General features: G+C 43.7%; 1 protein-coding gene across 11 annotated transcripts in view; it reads left to right on the top strand.

Moving 5' to 3' along the window:
• SIPA1L1 (signal induced proliferation associated 1 like 1) overlaps nucleotides 1-23,889 on the top strand; it is a 381,563-nt gene that overhangs the window by 166,257 nt on the left and 191,417 nt on the right. The window contains exon 1 of one of the 11 annotated variants that reach the window (XM_073348516.2): nucleotides 16,769-16,835. The exons of the other annotated variants lie outside the window; for them this stretch is intronic. The gene's annotated coding sequence lies outside the window, so the exon portion shown is untranslated. Of the gene's footprint in view, nucleotides 1-16,768; nucleotides 16,836-23,889 lie in introns of those variants that run through there. 11 annotated transcript variants of the gene reach the window in all.

Raw genomic sequence — 23,889 nt, forward strand, 5'->3', positions numbered from 1 at the left:
TTGTTCAACCTCATCAGATTTCTTTTGGCCCAATCCTCTAATTTGTCTAGGGCCTTCTGTATCCTATCCCTTCCCTCCAGCTTATCTATCACTCCTCCGAGTTTAGTGTCATCTGCAAACTTGCTGAGGGTGCAATCCATGTCATCCTCTAGATCATTAATGAAGATATTGAACAAAACCGGCCTGAGGACCGACCCTTGGGGCACTCCACTTGATACTGGCTGCCAACTAGACATGGAGCCATTGATCACTACGCGTTGAGCCTAACAATCTAGCCAACTTTCTATCCACCTTATAGTCCGTTCATCCAGCCCATACTTCTTTAATTTGCTGGCAAGAATACTATGGGAGACCACATGAAAAGCTTTGCTAAAGTCGAGGAATGACACGTCCACTGCTTTCCCCTCATGCACAAAGCCAGTTATCTCATCATAGAAGGCAATTAGGTTAGTCATGAATGACTTGGCTTTGGTGAATCTATGCTGACTGTTCCTGATCACTTTCCTCTGCTCTCAGTGCTTCAGAATTGATTCCTTGAGGACCTGCTCCATGATTTTTCTAGGGACTGAGGTGAGGCTGACTGGCCTGTAGTTCCCCGGATCCTCCTCCTTCCCTTTTTTAAAGATGGGCACTACATTAGCCTTTTTCCAGTCATCTGGGACCTTGCCCGATCTCCATGAATTTTCAAAGATAATGGCCAATGGCTCTGCAATCACATCCGCCAACTCCTTTAGCACCCTCGGATGCAGTGCATCTGGCCCCATGGACTTGTGCTCGTCCAGCTTTTCTAAATAATCCTGAACCACTTCTTTCTCCACAGAAGACTGCTCACCTCCTCCCCATACTGTGCTGCCCGGTGCAGTAGTCTGGGACCTGACCTTGTTTGTGAAGACAGAGGCAAAAAAAGCATTGAATATATTAGCTTTTTCCACATCCTCTGTCACTAGGTTGCCTCCCACATTCAGTAAGGGGCCCACACTTTCCCTGACCACCTTCTTGTTGCTAACATACCTGTAGAAACCCTTCTTGTGTCGCTCATGGGTATGGATTTTTTACAACCCTGAGCAACATAGCTGGGTCGACCTAGCTTTTTAGTGTAGACCAGTCCTTAGCCTGCCCTGAGAAGAAACAGTCCTTTCCCCCTCCTCTGATTAGCTATGTGAAAGGTAGGGAAAACTGACTAACACATAAGGTTCATAAACCTGTACAGAAAATTCCAATTTGGTAACAGGGTGAACCATTCTGTACATCTCCAGTGGGGTGTTAGCGCCTCAGCCCATTACTCTGAGGTTATTGCTAACACTACCCCAAGGAAGGTAGGGGTGTGTGTGTGGCGGGGGGGAGGGAGGGACAGGAAAAAAGTAATGCATTGGTCCTGTCCAGCCACCGAAGCAGATGGCTCAGATTCTACTACACCTTCCTCTCTTGTACGTAGGCTGGTACAGTGGTATCCTCTTGCAGTTTCTCAGGGGTGAGGTTCCCTGCTGCCATTCCTAGCAGAAGAAGGGATGCTTTTACTGTTGCCCCTGCGTTACTGGGAGCAGAGGGGGAAACTGTGTCACTGCCAGTCCAAGTAGAGATTGGTGTCCCTGGCAGGGGGCAGTCATGGGAGGCCTCAGGTCATGATGAGCCCCCGATGCTGGTATTGCCTTAATACAGCCCTATGTGAGCTCCAGACTTTTACTGATTATTTGCCTTAATCCTTACCCACTCCTCCTTTTATCAGTTTTTTTGCAAAGACAAAGTGCTGGTTTGACCTCACAAAAAGTTCTTTTCAAAGGGTGGGGGAATCTCTGTTTTTGATCTGAATGAGTTCATTTCCTTGCTGGTATTCTTCTACAGGCTCCACGATACACCTACAGTAGCTTTGCTCCACACATTTTATGTGAAGCAGGGGCTCATTTATCAACTGGGAGAACTGTTTCTGGAATGCATCCAGATTTTTTGTTGCATTTGGAGAAAGCTAACGTTGACTCTTTTTCAACAGACACTGCAAAATAGATCATACTTTATATTTGGAACTGTTATTTTCAGTAAGAGATTCATGTAGCAGATGGCTTTAAAGCCCGTTCACCTGGCTGACTGTGAATCCTTTGTATTATATTCAAGGCTTGAAAAGTTCATTTCATTTCCCCTGCTACCTGTGGAACCATTAGGTACATAAGAACCACCATATTGTATCAGACTTCTAGTTCAGTACCCTGTTATCAACAGTGGCCAGCATAGATTCTTCAGAGGAAGAGGCAAAACACTCTACAGAAGGTAGTTCTTATATCATCTTCTGTAGCATTATCTTCTCTCAACTTCTGGTAGGTAGAGTTTGGCATCTGGCAGGAGGGTTCATGTATTTTCCAACTTAATTTTTATAAATATTTCCAATTATAACTCTCTATATTATGGTTATCCATATAATTCTCTAATCTTCCACTGATTCCTGCTCCGCGCTTGGCCTCAGTGTTATCCTGTAGCAGGCTGTGTGGTGTAAAAATATTTCCTTGTCAGTTTTGAATTTGACACCTTTTAATTTCATGGTGTGTCCCATTCTTGTGTTGAGAGGGTGAATAGAAGAAGTTCTTGATGCAACTGTTCCTAACCATTCATCATTCTTTATACTTTAGTTACATCCCATCCTGTCGTCTTTTAAGATACAGAATCAGTACTTTCAATCTTTTTTCATATTGTTTTTTCCATGCTCTAATAATTTGTATGACTAATCTCTGAATTTCCACAAAATAAATTACTCTTGTGATGGGGAGATCCTAAATAAATGCAATATTTCAACTGAGGATGTACCATTGATGTATATAAAAAGCATTATAATATTTTCCATATTACCCATGCTGTATTGACTGCTGCTACAGGAGAAATTTTTGTAGGAATCTTCTTCAGAATCTTAGCTTGAATTTTAAAAACTGTTTAGCAAAGATACTTTTGTAAAAGTGAACCTAGTGTAAACTCGATGCAGTTCTGCAGCAGAATGAAACTTGATCAGATTTTTCTGTTTACACTGCTGTTTTCAAAACGCTGAGAAGCTGTAAAACCAAGAACAACTAGCTTAGTTTTCCTGCTGCTCCGTGGGATAGGTATGAACAGTAGCTAAGGCAGGTACTGGAATTATTCAGTGGGGAAGATATTGGGAGAGGGTTGAATAGCGAGAGGAGGATGTAAGGGTAGGATCCAGCCGCCAAAAGTTCTTAGAATAGAAGGAGGTGTTGAGGGGTGCCTCAAAATTGTTGGATGCTTATTAGCCATGGGTACAAACATTATTGGTGGTGGTGGTAGTAGTATTCCAGTAATGACTAGGAGCCCAATCATAGATCAGGGTCTGATTGTGCTAGACACTATACAAAACAATAGACTCCATGAACAAGGCCCAGGCACCCTGCTAAGAATCACATCACTCTCTCCTTTTCTGGCAGCTGAAGTCTGTGAAAGCTTCTTATCTGGATGTTGGCATTGGACAGTGGGGGCTTCTATATTTCACATCAGTTTTTGCCTGGTAGATGCTTGGCAAATTAAGTTCTGTGGTGTATATGAATAGGTGGAAGAGTGGATATGATGATATGGGTTGATAGATGTGGGAGCAAGTGAGAGAGAAGGGGAGAGAGAGAGATGGCAATCATGGGATACGCTAATAAAGAAAAATAACCCTAACCCAACTAGCAGAAGAACAGATGTCTTTTTTCAGTCTAAGTTAAAAGGACCATAGTCAGATGTTTTTGTTGTATTTTATACTCAAGTTACTAGGGAAACATGAAATTTTGTTGTCAGGGTGAGAAATTGAGAAATCATAGGAAGAAGAATTTTAAATTACACAGCAAACCACAAAATACAGTAGGGACGATTTATAGCATGAAATAGTTTTAAGGTTTGAAGTTAAATGAAACACAACTGAAATTGACTTTTTGAACCAATGGTAATGATTAGTGGTTAATTTTATGATATTTTAAAACCATGAATAAAATTATTTTCATTTTTAAGTATATGGAGGAAAGGCTCTCTCATAATACCAAGTAATAGTTCCAAAGGTTTATTGTCCCCAGGATTTACCAAAATAAAAAAAAGTTGCCAAGAAATTATAAAGAAAAGATAAAATTATTGGGGGTATATTCTTTTAAATATCAGAAAGGGTATTACAAATAGAGAAATCCTGGAATATCCTGCAGTTCCTAAGAGGAGTGCAAAAGATACGTGTGATAGTAAAATCCCCACAGGAAAGAAAGGGTTAAAAATCCAGTTAGTCACATTCATTTTACTTGGGCAGCCAGAGAGGGCAGGACTAAAGAAGGGTCAAGTGGTAAGTCAGACACCTGGCCCTTATAAATAAACTAGAGAGAAAAGGGGGAAGAAGGCACAGGGTGCAGGCTAAGGACCTGAGCTCCAGAGCCTGTTGGAGACTAGAGGCCTCAGGAAAACTTAGATTCGGTGGGAGAGTGCTTAATAGCAGAGCTGGAGAAAAGCAGTGGTATCACAGGAAAGGGTTGAGCACACGGTGCAGAGGACAGGATGATTTTTTTTGGGACTCTGAACTGTGCTTGAACATTTTGTTACCTCAGAAGGGGTCTGAACAAGATGCTTCTCAGCCAGAGGGCTGAATAGTGCACAAAAACCGAGGCCTACAGAGAGTGCTAGAGTGGACTCCTTCCTACCAGGCTCCTTCTCCCTTACCTCAAGGAGGGGGACTGCAGGCTTCCTCCCTGGTACTGTTGCTAGCCTCCTGGCTTTGTAGAAGCTCTGCCTGTTCCCTCACAGGTGAGCCTCCTTCTGATTAGCTTCTACCAGCTTAAACCTCCCCCATTTGCAGCCTAATTGCCTGACTGAGCCCACTTGGCCTACTTTAGCCCTCTCGGGGCCTGTGAGGAACACACCCAATCACACAGGAATATTAGAACTTTGAAATATGAGATTGTGAAATTATCTGCATAAGGAAATAACACTTCATTAGCTTAAAACTGGTTAGAATGTTAGGTGGTGAATGTACAACAGGGCACAAAAGTTAGAGAGGACAGGATGCAGTGGTAACATTTAAAGTTCCTTCTGTTTTGTAAAATCATTATTTTGCAACCTTTTCCCTTAAGTGAGGAATATTGCTGGAACTGGTAATGTGTCACAAACTAGAAATTTTTTTATAAGTGTCTTTATAATTTCTATGAAACTAAGAAAATATTAAGCTCATGATGATGTTTCCATACCTGGTGTATTAAAAATATGAAGTAATGTACCAGGTAAAACTGCTGAGAATAGTTCATAATTGTCACCAACTTATTTTGGGAGAAGTTGGTTGGGTGGTAGGGAAGGAAGGTTTAAAAGATTAACCAATAAAGGAGAAATGTCTTGACCAAATGGCTTCTTTTAAAATGTCTCAGTTTATAAGGTGAGGAGCCCAAATGTCTGTTTTTATGCCTTGACTTAACCTATCTCCTTATGAATATAGTATTTTCTCAAGTAAATTAATTCTGTATTTCATGCTAGCATGAGATAGTAGGCATCCCTAAGCATTTAAAGAAAGATGGTTATATCCTGTCTAGAGGCATATTAGTTCTTGTCTATCTGTGTATGACCAGTCTCTAGCCAGATAAGAAGTTAGCTAAATATCCTCTGTGGTAATTTTAATTTCTACAAAAATGTCTACTGACCATACTTTTCAAGGTTACCTCAGTCGTTTTTATTTGTATGGAAAAAGTAAATGTTTTCCTTATTGAGTCAATCTTTCTCTACCCAACATTTGAATAAGTGTTATGAGTTAAGTTAAAACCTGTCTGAGATTGGTGGATGTGAACTCACTGTTCAATTAACATAAATGTAAGGATAAATTAATCACAAGCTGTGACGTTCCCAGGGGGTATCCAAGGTTGTGAGGCACTTCACCACTGCCTGCCCTTAGTGTGAGGCAGTCTTGTCTGTGCTTGCAGTGGATCAGGTGCCTAAATCCACTAGCCTCTGGCAACACAAGCACCATCTTCGAGGCTTCACTCTTTTTGTGCTGGTAGCAATAGGCACACACCAATCCCTGAGTCCTCAGAGCATTCCCTACAGTGTCCAGCTTCAATTTGCTGGTGAACAGATAGATGAATAAACATCTCTTGTCTGACAGAATCTGTCAGTGACCAGTACCTACAGACTAAAATATGTTCTTAAAGTATCTATACATAACTCCTTACATAGTATTTACATACATTTCACAATGATTTTGATTGCCAGTGTGACACAGGCTTTTATTCAAGATCTCATGTGAACTAGATTAAATATATACACCAGACCCATGACGGATGTAATTTCTCCATCTCCTTCCCAGTTGACATTAAGAGTTCTTGGGTCACATAAGCTCCTAACTAAAGCAAATGGGTTATGTGAACTCACCTGTGAGTTTTGGACTGTGTGGGTGAAGGGTCTTTGCTAAGTATGGTTTTGAGGGTGTGTGTATGAAAATAAGCAGAACATAAAGACAGCTAAGCAGTACCTGTTGAGCACAATGTGACCCTGGAAAAAGCTAGAGAACAAGCTTTTAGGTCTGATTTTGGCTAAAGAGGCTTGGGCTGTAAACTAAGAAAGAATTCTTCCGTTTCTGGTTCCTTCTGCATTTGGAGAAGCATGGATTTGTACATGCCTTGTGAATAAGATTGCATCCAAAAAACCCCCAAACCCCAGACTATCACCAATTTTTCCTCCTAACTGGAATATCCCCAGGGCCCAGAACTTTTAACTAGTTTACTCCTAGGGGAATGCTGCGCATGCGCAGAATGTATGTCCCCCGTAGATTTCTTTCCTTCTCTGCAGAAAAATGACTTTCTGGTTGGGAAGCCAAGGGAAGCCACAAGAGCGGTCATATGACCCTCCCCAGCAGTATATTTTGGGTGCCCAGGGCAGCTGGCAGAGAGGTAAGTCACTGTGGGGAAGGGCACAGGACTGGGGAAGACCCAGCTGGTGGCTTCTACCCTGCATCGGGCTCATCTGCTATTCCTGGCTGCACTGGGGAGGACGGGGTTTCCTCTTCCCCTGGCTCCATGGCATCCATGGCTGTGTCAGACCCACCCCCCGGCTGTAGGAACCTCTGCAAACTGCACCCTCCATGCACTTCCTGCATCCATTGTTCCTCAGTTGCAGGGGGAGGGATCACTGTACGGGGAGCTTCTACCCCATACACCCAACCCTTGTGCATCCAGACCCCTCATACCTAGACCCTCCCACCAAACCTCACTCCCCCTGCACCCAGAACCCCTCCTGCCAAGCCCTACTCCCCATGCACCGGACCACCCCAACCAGCCTCTCGCACCAGGATCCCCACCCTAATGAGCCCCATCAGCTGCACCAGGATTCCTACCCCATTGAGCTCCTACTTCCCCAGTATCTGGAGCCCCACACCCAGATCCCCTGCCAAGCTCTATTCTCCCCCCCACACACCTAGAACCCACCCACTGAGCCCCAATCACCTTTACCTGGACCCCCCTACAGAGTCCCATTACCATTGCACCCAGCATCCCCCCCAACAAGCCCCTGTGCATCCGGATCTCCCACTGAGCTGCCCGCACCCAGATTACCCATACAGAACCCTCTCAACACAGACCTGGATCCTCCCACGCTAAGCCCCTCCACACTTGTATCCTGCCTTGCTCTGAGCCTGTCTACCCACACGGAGGGGCAGGGCCCTGGGTTGTTTCTGGGGCAGGCCCAGTCCTTCCGCTGTGTCAGGGTTGGGTGCAGCCTTACTGCTGAGACCATGTCCTGAGGGCAGCTGCACAGTGATCTCCCACCTCTGTGCAGCCACTGGACTGTGCTCCCCAATGCCACACTCAAGCCTCCACATCTATTTGACAAATACAGTCTGCAGAATTTAAAAATACTGTGCAGAATTTTCAATTTTTTGGTGCAGAATTTTTTTTGGCTCTGAATGCCCTCAGGAATACTAGTTGCTCATGTCAACAAGGGACAACAATAATTTGGAGAAGAACCCTGATTAAAGAATTTTTCTTTCAGTGGAGATGTCCTAACTAAAATGTTTGGTTTTTTTCCCCTGTTATTGTCTTGCTGCTTTTTAAAATAAGTATCAAGCAATTCAGTTAGCAGTGAATGAACACTCCTGAACGCTGTGCTGTAGATCATGTAGTGACAATTATGACTGCTTACTTCATAGGCGAATAATTTTTTACCGCTTATAGGCTAGCCAACACTATACAGTCAACATAAAACGAATTGTATTCTCCTCTTTTGTACAGTTAACCAACATAATACTGAACTTACTTCATTTGCAGGGCTACATTCTGCCCTTGATTACATCTGTGAAAGCCCATTTGGCTTGCAGAACATATTCATGATGGTGATGTATGAGTCAGAAAGAACTACGCTTGACTTTTACATCCCAGGTCAAGTTTGCAGGGGTAGCACTTGCGGGGAAAATGAAAAAATGATAGTTTTTTACTTGAAATTGAGTAAATATGATCTGAAAATCAAATGTAAACATGGAACCTTATGAGGCATGATAATGTCTTTCCAGAATTCCATTTTAAACTATTTTGTGTTTAAAAAACAAAAAAAACCCCACCATTGTAAACATATATCAGATATTGAAATAACTGTTTTCTCTTTGTATACATATGTTGGAATTTTATAGCATTTATCAAAATGTATTGCAGAGAGAAGATTTTAATAACAGGATTGCATTTTGGGCCTTCTAGCCAGAGTTCGAATTCAGCAGGGAAGTGAGGTTCAATTTGTTAAATGAATAGAAGGAGAGGATAAATTCAAGGGGAGTTTTTCCCTGTTAAAACTTGTGTGCCTTTAGATTTGAACTTTACACTGAGTGTTCAGGTGTAGGAGTCCTAATTTCATTATTAACTGAATAGTCAGGCAACCTGTTAAGAAGTGGTAAGATTCCACTTCAGATTCTTGCAGTGATCTACTAATGCAGACTTTTGGCCAACATGTACATACAAACATATATACATGCAAACACACACACACACACACACATTTGTATTATCTGGGCTTGATGATAGCAATACATCAGATATCCTATAAGTTTCTTTACCTGATGATATTTTAAAATTTACAGTGATTTTTTTCTTTTGATGGATGATAGGGAATACTTTAAATAGCCAAGTGTTTATTTTAAAATGACCATAGTTGGTTGGTGCCAGACATTATATTCAAGCCAACCTCTTACAGGAAAAAAAAGGTGCATATTTGAAAGTGCACTTTGACTCTAGAATCGTGAAATGTTAGCTTTATCTAATCTATATTATGTTTAAAAGAATGTTAAGGTTGCAAAGTGAGGCACTCAAAAGTTAGGAAATGACGTTGTTAGGACTGCCTGGTCAAGCAACCTTAAATTATACAATCACATTATTTCCCTATCTTGCCTCATTCAGTGTATAAACTGGACGGTTCTTGGTGAATGAGGTACCTGTTTAGTATTTTATTTTATCCTCATTGTCCAGTGAGTATAACCTGACTCTCCCACTACACACATTCTGCCTAAAGGACTCAAATATGCTCAGTTGCACTGGTGTACGTTCAAAGAAACTCCGTTGACTTAATTAGATTTACTGCAGGTAAAATATAATTTTGTCCAAAATAAGGCACAGGGCTGCAAGAGCTGTCTCATTCACCATCTCCGACTTATTTATTGCACACAGTCTATCCCGTCTGGTGAATCATGCAGGGACTTGTGTGGGGAAAAACCTGGGAGTGTACTTGAAGACTGTATACTAGTAATCCATACATATAGAAGGATAGAGTTAGGGTTGGGTGAATAACTTTCACTTTGTCATTTCATGACGTTTGAGTGCTTCGCTGTGCAACTTTGATATTCTTAACATTCTAATGTGAATTCTTTTTAAAAAAAGGCAAATGATAAAATTGAAACAAATAAAATGAAGAATTATTTGCTAGACAGCAGTAGAACTGTCGATAGTCAAAAGGCACATTCAATTAGGCAAAACTTTTAATTAAATCTGTTGTCCATATAAAGATCTGAAGTGTATCTGCTTTTTTCCATACTGCCATAAGTGAGTATAAATGACACTTATTTATTTAAATAAAGAATGGATAGCTAACTTAACACACACAAAACCAGCCATCATTTTTAATTTGGAGAAAAATATCAGCATGCATGCCCAAGATTTTAAATATACCTATAACTTGGGCAAATCAAAACTGAAAGGCACAGTTGCAGTCTTGGAACTAATGTACCTGAAAAATTTCAACTTTGTTCCTCAAACTGCAATGGTTTGCAAACTAGATCTGTTTTTGTTTTTTTCAGCTGCAGCTTAAAAAAAACAATACAATGGTATATGTGTTTTTCCCACTCTTCATATTCTAAATAATCTGAAACAGTTTGCCCAAACAAACAAAAAAGCCCTTTTGTCCCCAATACTGTTGAACGGAAACATGACTATGGGGGGAGGGGGGAATCAGCCTGTGAATATTTGGGGAAATATTTAAACTATTGAAAAAGGAAATGATTAAATATGTGTGTCATTAGATACTCCACCTATAATGTAGAGAGAGAAACTTCTTAAAATAACCCTGATTTATATTTGTAGCTAATTGTGGAAAAACTTGGAACTTGGAATATTTAAGCCTTCTCCATCTGTCATTTGCACATGACATTGTAAGCTTTGATTCAAACTTCTGATGAGTCAGTTATATTCTGCTTTTTAGTTTTTGTTGACAGGTGGCTTACTTTTCAGCTAATTATGTTTTGTACTTTTTTAGAATCTTTCAACCAAGGATGTAAAATTGCCTTATAAATATTAGCAGATTAAACACTGCAATATTACAATCCCTGCAATATCACAATATCCCCCTGAGAGGTGGGAAAGGGAAATATAGTCATCACTTTTCCCTTTGTCTGCTCTAGAGGTGAAACATAAGAATAGCGACACTGGGTTGGACCAAAGTTCCATCTAGCCCAGTATCCTGTCTTCTAACAGTGGCCAATGCCAAATGCTCCAGAGGGAATGAACAGAACAGGTAATCATCAAGTGATCCATCCCCTGTCACCCATTCCCAGCCTCTGGCAAACATAGTATATGTTAACATTACACAGGAAATTCCACAATAGTTTAGGTCTGGCAGGAAGTGAAGAATACTGCATTCATTTGAAACAGCTGAAGGAATTCCATTATGTAAAATGGCAAGTTTCAGAGTAGCAGCCATGTTAATCTGTAGTCACAAAAAGAAAAGGAGTACTTGTGGCACCTTAGAGACTTACAAATTTATTTGAGCATAAGCTTTCGTGAGCTACAGTACTCCTTTTCATTATGTAAAATGGAATTACCAGGGTTGATGTTTGGACAATGGGAAATGACACCTCTACTCTGATTCTGTTTTTTAAAAGTAGCATCACATCTTTGATTAATGCAAATGGTTGGGACCTTGATTTTTATGTTTCCTACAAAAAGCTGTGACTTCAACGAAGCATCAGTTAATACCAGTATTGAACATTATGTCAGTGCTAATAAAAAGAGAAGAATGTACCCTTCTTAATTCCTAGCATCTTCTGCAGTACTGACCTAGCCTAACTTCATTAGCATCTAAGATCTGCAGATATGGGACATGGTATGAAAAATGTAGTATTAACTGTTAAAATATACTAGTTGGAAAACCTAATGACTTCTGTTTTTCTGAGAGATATGGGGTATGGCTACACTACAAAATTAGGTCGAATTTATAGAAGCCGTTTTTTAAAAATCGTTTTTATATAGTCGATTGTGTGTGTCCCCACACAAAATGCTCTAAGTGCGTTAAGTGCATTAACTCGGCGGAGTGCTTCCACAGTACCGAGGCTAGCGTCGACTTCCGGAGTGTTGCACTGAGGGTAGCTATCCCATGGTTCCCACAGTCTCCGCTGCCCATTGGAATTCTGGGTTGAGATCCCAATGCCTGATGGGGCAAAAAACATTGTCGCGGGTGGTTCTGGGTAAATGTCATCAGGCCCTCCCTTCCTCTGTGAAAGCAACGGCAGACAATCGTTTCGCGCCTTTTTTCCTGAGTTACCTGTGCAGACACCATACCACGGCAAGCATGAAGCCTGCTCAGCACACTGTCACTGTATGTCTCCTGGGTGCTGGCAGACGTGGTACTGCATTGCTACACAGCAGCAGCAACCCATTGCCTTGTGGCAGCAGACGGTGCAATAGGCCTGAAAACCATCCTCATCGTGTCTGAGGTGCTCCTGGCCACCTCGGTAAGGTCAGTCAGGAGCGTCTGGGCAGACATGGGTGCAGGGACTACATAAGGAGTGACTCGACCAGGTCATTCTCTTTGGTTCTGCAGGCAGTCCTATTGTACCATCTTCTGCCGAGCAGCCAGGAGATGTGGATGGCTTGCAGTCCTACTGCACCATCTGCTGCCAGCCAAAGATGTAAAAGATAGATGGAGTGGATCAAAACAAGAAATAGACCAGATTTGTTTTGTATTCATTTGCTCCCCCGTCCTGCCCTCCCGTCATGAAATCAATGGCTGACAATCGTTTTGGTGAGGTCTGTCAGGGACACCTTGAAAATTTTAATGGGGATTCAGTCCTGCCTGAAATACCAGAGGGAGGGATAGCTTAGTGGGTTGAGCATTGGCCTGCTAAACCCAGGATTTTGAGTTCAATCCTTGAGGGGACCATTCTGTGTGACAGTTGTTTTTGTTTCTCCTTGATGTAAAGCCACCCCCTTTGTTGACTTTAATTCTCTGTAAGCCAACCCTGTAAGCCATGTCGTCAGTCGTCCCTCCCTCCGTCAGAGCATCGGCAGACAATCGTTCCGCACCTTTTTTCTGTGCAAACGCCATACCACAGCAAGCATGGAGCCCACTCAGATCACTTTGGCAATTAGGAGCACATTAAACACCACATGCATTATCCAGCAGTATATGCAGCACCAGAATCTGGCAAAGCGAAACGGGGCGAGTAGGTGACGTCAGCGCAGTGACGAGAGTGATGAGGACATGGATACAGACTTCTCTCAAAGCACGGGCCCTGGCAGTGCTGGCATCATGGTGCTAATCGGGCAGGTTCATGCGGTGGAACACCGATTCTGGGCCGGGGAAACAAGCACAGACTGGTGGGACTGCATAGTGTTGCAGCTCTGGGACGATTCCCAGTGGCTGCGAAACTTTCGCATGCATAAGGGCACTTTCATGGAACTTTGTGATTTGCTTTCCCCTGCCCTGAAGCGCATGAATACCAAGATGAGAGCAGCCCTCACAGTTGAGAAGCGAGTGGCAATAGCCCTGTGGAAGCTTGCAATGCCAGACAGCTACCGGTCAATTGGGAATCAATTTGGAGTGGGCAAATCTACTGTGAGAGCTGCTGTGATGCAAGTAGCCCACACAATCAAAGATCAGCTGATATCAAGGGTAGTGACCCTGGGAAATGTGCAAGTCATAGTGGATGGCTTTGCTGCAATGGGATTCCCTAACTGTGGTGGGGCCATAGACGGAACTCGTATCCCTACCTTGGCACCGGAGCACCAAGGCAGCGAGTACATAAATTGCAAAGGGTACTTTTCAATGGTGCTGCAAGCACTGGTGGATCACAAGGGATGTTTCCCCAACATCAACGTGGGATGGCTGGAAAAGGTACATGACGCTCGCATCTTCAGGAACTCTGGTCTGTTTCAAAAGCTGCAGGAAGGGACTTTATTCCCAGACGAGAAAATAACCGCTGGGGATGTTGAAATGCTTATAGTTATCCTTGGGGACCCAGCCTACCCCTTAATGCAATGGCTCATGAAGCCATACACAGGCAGCCTGGACAGTAGTCAGGAGCTGTTCAACTACAGGCTGAGAAAGTGCAGAATGGTGGTAGAATGTGCATTTGGACGTTTAAAAGCGCGCTGGCGCAGTTTACTGACTCGGTTAGACCTCAGCGAAACCAATATTCCCACTGTTGTTACTGCTTGCTGTGCGCTCCACAATATCTGTGAGAGTAAGAGGGAGACGTTTATGGCGGGGTGGGAGGTTGAGGCAAATCACCTGGCCGCTGGTTACAAAGAAGCTTTGAAAACCAGTTTCATGACTGGCCAGGCTATGGTGTGAAAGTTCTGTTTGTTTCTCCTTAATGAAACCCCCAGCCCCTTGGTTCACTCTGCTTCTCTGTAAGGTAACCACCCTCCCCTCTTCCCTTCAGTCACTGCTTGCAGAGACAATAAAGTCATTGTTGCTTCACGTTCATGCATTCTTTATTAATTCATCACACAAACATAGGGATAACTGCCAAGGTAGCCCAGGAGGGGTGGTGGAGGAGAGAAGCACCAGGAGGGGTGGTGGAGGAGGGAAGGACAAGGCCACATAGCACTTTAAAAGTTTAAAACTTATTGAATGCCAGCCTTCTGTTGCTTGGGCAATCCTCTGGGGTGGAGTTGCCGGGTGGCTGGCCCACTGTGTTCTTGGGCATCTGGGTGAGGAGGCTATGGAACTTGTGGAGGAGGGCGGTTGGTTACACAGGGGCTGTAGTGGCGGTCTGTGCTCCAGCTGCCTTTCCTGCAGCTCAACCATATGCTGGAGCATATTAGTTTGATCCTCCAGCAGCCTCAGCATTGAATCCTGCCTCCTCTCATCACGCTGCCGCCACCTTTCATCTTCAGCCCTCTCTCCAGCCTGCTACTTCTCCTCCCAGTCATATTGCATTTTCCTGAACTCTGACATTGTCTGCCTCCACGCATTCGTCTGTGCTCTGTCAGTGTGGGAGGACAGCATGAGCTCAGAGAACATTTCATCGCGAGTGTGTTTTTTTCACCTTCTATTCTTCACTAGCCTCTGGGAAGGAGAAGATCCTGTGCTCCTTGAAACACATGCAGCTGGTGGAGAAGAAAAAAGGGACAGTGGTATTTTAAAAGACACATTTTATAAAACAATGGGTACACTCTTTCAGGGTAAACCTTGCTGTTAACATTACATACATAGCACATGTGCTTTCGTTCCAAGGTTGCATTTTGCCTCCCCACACCACGTGGGTAGCCCCTCCCACCTCCCCGTGGTTAACAGCAGGCAAACAGCCACAGGCAAACAGCCCAGCAGGAACGGGCACCTCTGAATGTCCCCTAAGAAAAGCACCCTATTTCAACCAGGTGACAATGAATGATATCACTCTCCTGAGGATAACACAGAGATAAAGAATGGATGTTGTTTGAATGCCAGCAAATATACACTGCAATGCTTTGTTCTACAATGATTCCCGAGTACTTGCTACTTGCCTGGAGTGGTAAAGTGTCCTACCATGGTGGACGGAATAAGGCTGCCTTCCCCAGAAACCTTTTGCAAAGGCTTTGGGAGTACATCCAGGAGAGCTACAAATGCCAGGGCAAATTAATCATTAAACATGCTTTCTTTTAAACCATGTATACTATTTTAAAAGGTACACTCACCAGAGGTCCCTTCTCCGGCTGGTGGATCCGGGAGACAGCCTTGGGTGGGTTCGGGAGGTACTGGCTCCAGGTCCAGGGTAGAAACAGTTCCTGGCTGTCGGGAAAAGCAGTTTCTTCTCTTGCTTGCTGTGAGCTATCTACAACTTCATTATCATCATTTTCATCTTCCTTGTCCCCAAAACCTGCTTCCGTGTTGCTTCCATCTCCATAGAAGGAGTCAAACAACACTGCTGGGGTAGTGGTGGCTGAACCCTCTAAAATGGCATGCAGCTTAGCATAGAAGCAGCATGTTTGGAGCTCTGACCTGGAGCGGCCATTTGCCTCTCTGGTTTTCTGGTAGGCTTGCCTCAGCTCCTTAAGTTTCACGCGGCACTGCTTCGGGTCCCTGTGATAGCCTCTGTCCTTCATGCCCTGGGAGATTTTGACAAATGTTTTGGCATTTCGAAAACAGAAAAGGAGTTCTGATAGCATGGATTCCTCTCCCCATACAGCGATCAGATCCCGTACCTCCTGTTCAGTCCATGCTGGAGCTCTTTTGCGATTCTGGGACTCCATCATGGTCACCTCTGCTGAGGAGCTCTGCACTCACCTGCAGCTTGCCACGCTGGCCAAACAGGAAATGGAAATTCAAAAGTTTGCGGGCCTTTTCCTGTCTACCTGGCCAGTTCATCTGAGTTGAGAGCGCTGTCCAGAGCGGTCACAATGGAGCACTCTGGGATAGCTCCCGGAGGCCAATACCGTCTAATTGCATCCACAGTACCCCAAATTCGACCAGGTAAGGCCGATTTCAGCGCTAATCCCCTTGTTGGGAGTGGAGTAAGGAAATAGATTTTAAGAGCCCTTTAAGTCGAAAAAAAGGGCTTCGTCGTGTGGACGAGTGCAGGGTTAAATCGATTTAACGCTGTTAAATTCGACCCCAACTCCTAGTGTAGACCAGGGCTAGGAAAAGAGGGCGCATATTAAACAAGTATTTAAAACAGAAGAAATTTAAAATGTGAGGTTTTTAACTTTGCCTACACTAATCCTGATAAGGATGTGAGCAAAAGTGGATTTTCATTTGCTCGAGATGCAGGGCTTTAGGATTATGGCTGTCCTTCACTGCGATCATTTCCCTCAATGAAATCCTTGTTTCCTTTCTAGATATGCAGCAGTTGAACTGCCAGCCCCTTCAAGTTGTAATATTGTGCTAAATCAGATGTAGGATTGTCTTTCTGAATAATGCTGCACTGCTCTTTTCTTTCCATTTCTCTCTCTCTAACTTCATCTCCCCAGTGCTTCCATTTCCCTCTACCCTTTGATGTGAATCTGAAGTAGTGCATAAGCCAAAATTTGATATTTGAAAGAAAAAGCTGCTGGTTTCCAAAACTGTGGCCTTAAAGCTTTGAGATTATTTATATTTTCAGTGTTCTTTTCAAGGTCCCGAGTTCTGGCAGAAGGCCCAAGGACTTGCAGTGCAGTTTCAGGCCTTTTATATTCCTGGTAAGCTGAGAAATTCATCACCATCTTGTTTTGATTTGTATGTGCGTGCATTTCCTAGGAAAGATTTCCCCCTTGTGTAGTTAATGGCTCCCGTTTGTTTCTATGTGTGTGTATATATTTCTGTCGCCATCCTTGTATGTAATGTGGTTATAGCTGTGTTGATCCCAGGATATTAGAGAGATGAGGTGGGTGTGGTGATATGTTTTATTGGACCAACTTCTGTTGGCAGGGCCAGATTAACTTTTGTTGGCCCAGCACCATCCTTATTTGTGGGCCCCCATGGGAGCAATGGAGTATGGCATGGGGAGGTCAGTCCCCAGAGCGAGGGGCCAGCCAGGTGCAGTGGGGCATGGCATGGCAGGGGCAGCCCAGCTCTGCCCAGCCCAGGGCGAGGGCACTATTTACAAACCGGCAGTTGCCAGACACACAGTGGCCCTTCTGGCCCTATGCTGCCAGCATGCCCCTTTCCCTCGGGGGGTGGGCCCATGCCATGCGACACAGCTCCCCAACCCAACATCCTCCTGTCTCCCTACGGCCAGAGCCTGCCCAGCCCCTCCACACAAATGCATAGCGCCCCCCTGTCCACAGCCCACCACAACTGCCCAGCACCCCCCACAGAACCTCCACTCCCTAGTGCCCCAACATACATATCTTCCCTGCCCTCTCACAGCCCACAAAGAACCCACTCCCCCATACTCTGCCTCCTGACCACACTCATTGGCCCTGCTGGGAGGCAGCTGTGTCTGCTAGGATGAGCCTACAGTGCAGCCAGAGCTGGTCCCGGCCGGGCTCCCTCAAGATGCACTTCCCCGGAGGGGCCCAGCCAAGCTCCCTGCACTATCCTCTTCACTCCCTTCCCCACACCTGAGACTGGCCAGGCTTCTGCACCAGTCCCAGGTGGCTCAGCTCCGGGGAGACAGGTGGGGCCCCACAAGTGGTGGGAAGCAGAACTGTTCGGAGCCAGAAGTGCACTGGAGTCCGGGCAGGGGGCAGAGAGGAGCAGGGGGGTGGGCCACGGAGACTGCAGGCGGTCAGACCAAGAGGAGCAAGTGGTGGGCAGAGGGAGTTAGAGCAGGTCTCGGGGCACAGTGCAAGCAGAGCAGACTGGGGCCACTTCTGAGCATGGGCCCAGCTCCATGGAGTCACTGGAGCCATCGTAAACCCGGGACTGTCTGTTGGTGAGAGAGACATGTTTTTGAGCCACACAGAGTTCTTCTTCAGGTCTGGGAAAGGTACTCCCAGTGTCACAGCAAAATGCATGGTAGAACGGATTCTTCAGGATAAGTAGTTAGCACATATTGTAAAGGATCATTCAAGGTAGAGTGACCCATTAACCCCTCTGCAGTCTTAGGACATACCAGGTCCCCACAAACAATCGTAAGAGAAAAGAATTATCTGACTGGACACCACAGAGCGGACGAAACCATACTCTTGATTGTTACATTGATTGCTTCAGGAAAAAAAACAGACTCTGAAATCCTTAACAGACTTCACAGCCACCATAACCTCTCTGCCACCAAGAGGACAGCCATACAGTCCCTGAAATCTAACCATCACAAAATGGTCAAACCAGCAGACAAAGTTGGTGCCAGTGTAGTTTTCAATCGTGATGATCATGTTAATGAGGCCAACTGACTACTCTCAGACACCGCATACTATAAAGAACTCAAAGAAGATCCCACACCACAATTTTCCCAGGAATTTAAGGATATCATCAAATCCTTCTCCAAACAACTTGAAGAGAAACCCTACAAACATATCTTCCACAAACCCAGGACCTACTACATGTTTCCCAACATACACAAAGGAACCCAGGCAGACCCATCATATCTGGCCACGTCTGTAGGAGTATTGGGACTCATAAAAAACATCCTCAAACCACTCGCCATACAAAGGGACAGCTTCCTCCAGGACACAAGACTTCCCCCACATACTCTGCAACATTAACAGCCTCCTTCAGAATACCGTCCTCACCATCATGGATGTCACTTCCCTATACACCAACATCCCTCGCAATGATGACATAGCTGCCTGTCTGAAATACAAGATTACAAGATTAGGGCTAGTCTACACTATCACTTCAGTCAATGTAAATTACGTCTCTCAATGGTGTGAAAGTGACACCCCCCTGAACAACCTAAGTTACAGCAACTTAAAGTGGTGTCCACACCATGCTACGTTGGCGGGAGACTCTCTTCTGTGGAGGTGGAATAATTACGTTGACTGGAGAGCACTCTCCTGTTGGCATAACATGTCTTCACCAGATGTGCTAACAGCTGCATCAGTGCAGCTGTGCCAGTGTAGCACAATTGCATTGACGTGCCCTGAGAGATCCATCCCAAACACATCGTCAAACTCATCCATTTCATCTTCACCCATTATGTTACATTCAGCCACAAATGCTTTGTCCGTACCATGGGCACAGCCATTGGTACTAGGATGACTCTCCAATATGCCAACCTCTTCTTGACAAATTCACCACAAAACCAATGATATACTGGAGATACATCAATGATATTTTCATCCTCTGAACAGACGGTTTAAGCTCCCTCATAGATTTCTACCACAACGTTCTACAACTACCACCTGTCCATTAAACTCTCTTTGGAACACTCTCATACTAGCATCAACATCCTGGACACCACATTCTGCTTCAACAATGGTGTGACACTGCCTAGCAGGCTGCCAGCTCAAGCCAAGGCAGCAGGCTAACTCACTCACTTGCTAATAGAAACCAAAGAAATATTAAAAGGTCATAGGTGTTCAAGCCAATTCATTTGTTAGAATAGAACAAAGAGGGGTGTTATCACATTACATTTATATGGCATATGCCCTGATAATTACATTTGCTGTAAACTCTTGAAAACTAGTGAAATGCTATGTTGTTGTCATCACTCATCTAATATTTGATTTATATTGTAGTTAGTTAGCCCTAGATCAAATGGATGTATTAACATTTAGATGCAAGTTCCCTTAATATGTAAAACTTCATGAAGAACGAATGAAGGATTGTTTTTGGCTATCACGTTGTGTTTACAGTATGTTTACTCATTGGAGATTGGAGCCTTGGAAACGTAAATGAAAATGTTAACTTCAAAGCAAGGGCCATTAAGCAACAATGGACTCTGTCTGCATTTCCTAATCTTTGTCATCAAAAGACCCACGTGGGTCAAGACGCTTGTTAGCGTGTCTTCTGTGAGTGGAATCTATAAATACTGATTCAAGGGAATGATCCTGTATTTCTGGACTGATGAGTTCTGACAGGGTGAAATTCTGAGCAAGTGAACAGAGGTCCCCAAAGCTATTTTGGGCAACTCTGAGTGACTTATGGAAAACTAGCAGATACTACATCTCTGCTATCATTTGGACTACAAACTCTGACTCACCTGTTATGTATTTTAACTGCTTTAACCTCTCGATAACTCTAATTTCTTTTTCTTAGCTAATAAATTTTCAGTTAGTTTACTAAAGGATTAGCTATCCGCATTGTTTTTGGTGCGAGATCCAGAGCATCCATTGACCTGGGGTAAGTGACTGACCCTTTGCGGTTGAGAGTATCCTAATGTGTGGTGAATTCTGGTTTTAATAAACTGGACTTTGTGATGAAATGTTATCTGGGTGGTAAAGTAGGGGTTGGAGAGCATAAGGGAGACTGTCTGTGACTCCATGGTAAGGCTAATATAGTAATCCAGGAGTGCACAGTTGTTACTGGCTTGGTGAAATCTAATTATAGAATATACCACCAGTTTGGGATGTCTACCCTGTCTTCTGACAGTCTCACCTGAGATTGGCACTCTCAGCTGTGAGCCATACCAGACATCATGACAAATGGAACCCCACAGACAGCCCTATACAAGAAATCCATGGATCACCACTCCTACCTTCACAGATTCAGTAACCACTCTAAACACACCAAGATATGTTATCTACAGCCAAGTACTCCGATACCACAGAATATGCTCTGAAGAGAAAGTCTGGAATACACATCTTAAAACACTCAAAACTTCCTTCACCAAACAAGGACACTCCACCAGAGAAGTAGATCACATCATGGAATGGGCCACCCAAATACCTCAAGAGAACCTGCTTCAATACAACTGCTCATCTGACTGACTGCTCATCCCTAGTTGTCACCTATCACCCTACACTGGAACCCATATTAGGTATCATCGAATAACTGTAATCATTGGGGACCCATCCTGAACTCCTACTTCTGGACTTCAGACATGGCCCCCCAAATTCATAATCGGAAGCAAGCTGCCCACAGACAAGGACACACTAACTCAAAGCGGCACCATGCCCTGTCAGAACAATAGATGCAAAACCTGCAGACATATCTCCACTGCTACAATGATGAACACCCCTCACAACCCACCTTTCAAGATCTATGGATCCTACACGTGCCTGTCGCAACATTTGGTAAATACCCCAATAATACCTATGTGGGTGAAACCAGACACTTGCTATGTTATCAAATGAACTCTCACAGGTTGTTTTTGTCTTTTATCATTTTTCTATCAGCTGAGGATGAATACTTTTCACAAAGCGATTGCTCTGTCTCTGACCTATCAGTTCTCAGCCTCAAAGGAAGGTGGCACAACGTTTCCAAAAGATGAGTCTGGAAGCTTAAATTTATTACTCTGCTAGACACTAAAAATCATAGACTGAACACAGACACTGGATTTATGTCTTATTACAACAATCTGTAATCCACTAACCTTGTGTTTTTGTCCTATGACTGTAGAGGTGTTAATGGGCTACTCTACCTTGAATAGTTCCTTACACTATGTGCTAACTACCAATGATAAAGAATCTTTCCCCTTGCTTTTTGCTGTTATGCTGGGAGTGCATTTTGCAGACCTGAAGAAAAGCTCTATGGCTGAAAAGGTTCTCTCTCTCGGAAGTTGGTGCAATAAAACATATTACCTCACCCATCTATGTCTCTGTGCTTGACACACAAGGCATAGATTAAATAGTTGTTTGTTATGTTGGAGAATGCCAGATTGAAAAGCAGTGCAAATTTGGATGATTAGTGTTCATTTAGTCAGGTTCCAGTTTGTCATGAGGGAAGAGAATATAAAGTAACTCCTCACTTAACGTCATAGTTATGTTCCTGAAAAGTACGACTTTAAGCGAAAGGATGTTAAGCGAATCCAGTTTCCCCATAAGAATTAATGTAAATTGGGGGGGGGAGGGGGTTAGGTTCCAGAGAATTTTTTTGCCAGACAAAAGACATTATATACATACACAGTATAAGTTCTAAACAATTTAATATTTATACTCATAAATGATGATTGTGAAGCGTGGTTGAAGCGGTGTAGTCAGGGTGGAAGAGGGTGTATTGTCTAGCTGTTCCTCTTGCTGTTCTTGCTGCACTCTCCCAACTTGAAAAAACACATCTAGAGTGTTTTGCTTTCCTTTTTATTTCTTGGTAAATAAACCAACTCCACTAATCACTTTGGAGCTGCGTTCCCTGTCAGCATTGTCATCACTAAGGATTTGCAAGCCAGCTTCAATCATTTGGAAAGCTTCAGAAAGACGTTGGGAAGTCAAATTTTGATGGGTTGGTTATTCTTTTACTTCTTGGCCCTCTTCTTCCATTACTCTCATCACCTCTAGTTGCATCAGATTTTCATTGGTTAGCTCTTCTCTATGTGATTGCAGAAGTTGTGTAATGTCTGCTTCTTCCACCTCATCAAAACCAACTTTCTTAGCCAAGCCGAGGATATCTTTCTTCATAGGGGGGACAACATCTTTAAATCCTTTTAAGTCTTTGGCATATTCAGGCCATAACTTCCCCCATGCACCATTCATGCATGCCTGAGTAACTTCAGCCCAGGACACACCAATGTTGTTGATGCGCTTGAGGATGTGGTAGTCACGCCAAAATTACTGAATCATAGGTTTGCCTTCCCCATTGATGCCTCTGATGAGTTGGTTGAAAGTAAGGCATTAGTAATATGCCTTAAATGCAGCGATGGTTCCTTCATCCATGGATTGGATAAATGATGTGGTATTAGGTGGCAGAAAGACAACTTCAACATTTTTCACACAGGTCGTCTGAGTTGATTGGATGAGCCGGTGCATTATCAATAAGCAATAAAATCTTGAAATCAAGATTTTCCTTGGCACGGTATTTCTTCCATGCAGGGATGGCATAGAGAGTCAGCCATTCTGAAAAAATATCTCCAGTTATCCATGTCATCTTGGATCTCCAAATGATTGGAAGGTTTTCCTTTGAAAATCCCTTGAGAACTTGTGGTGTTTGGATTGGTATACAGTCAACGATTTCATCTTCATGTCTCCGGCAGAATTTCCACCTAGGCAATGTTAGGTTAGACAGTCTTCAGCTGCTTTAAATCCAGGTGCTGTCTTCTCCTCTCAGAAAATGTAAGTCTGCTCAGGCATCCTCTTCCAGGAGAGGCCTGTTTCATCGACATTGAAGACTTGCTTAGGGGAATAGCAGTCTTCCTCAATTATTTTCTTGAGATAGTTGGGGAATTTTTTAGCTGCTGCAGTATTGGCACTCGCAGCCTCACTGGACATCTTAATGTTATGCAGGTGGAAGTGCCTCTTGAACTGATCATACCATCCCCAACTTGCCGTGAACATCTGTCTGTGATCCTTCACCTTGGTCTCTCTTCAAATTGTCACATAAACTTTTTGCCTTAGTTTGTATCATCAGCAACTTAGAGGTATGTTCCGCTGGTTTTGGTCCTCTGTCCACACTGAGAGAAGACACTCCATGTTTTCCAGCAAAATACTTCTTGATCAACTTATTATAGTAACACTATGGGGTTTAAACACCGAGCACTAGCCCTGATCTTGTTGGCATCACTCCGAATTGTTCTCACAGTGGTTGGAGTAAGACCTATAGTGATGCCAATGTCTACCGCACGCTCACCTGCATCAAAACGCCTTAAAATGTCTAATTTAGGAACCAAACTAATGGTTTTCCTGATTTTCTTACTGCTAGTAGTACTGCTACAGCTAGGCACTCCACTATCAGTTGCTGGGTTTTTTTTACTCATGATGCTGGGTGATGCTCCTTTGG

The sequence above is a fragment of the Lepidochelys kempii genome, chromosome 6 (assembly GCF_965140285.1).
Source record: "Lepidochelys kempii isolate rLepKem1 chromosome 6, rLepKem1.hap1, whole genome shotgun sequence".
NCBI classification, from domain to species: Eukaryota; Metazoa; Chordata; order Testudines; family Cheloniidae; genus Lepidochelys; species Lepidochelys kempii.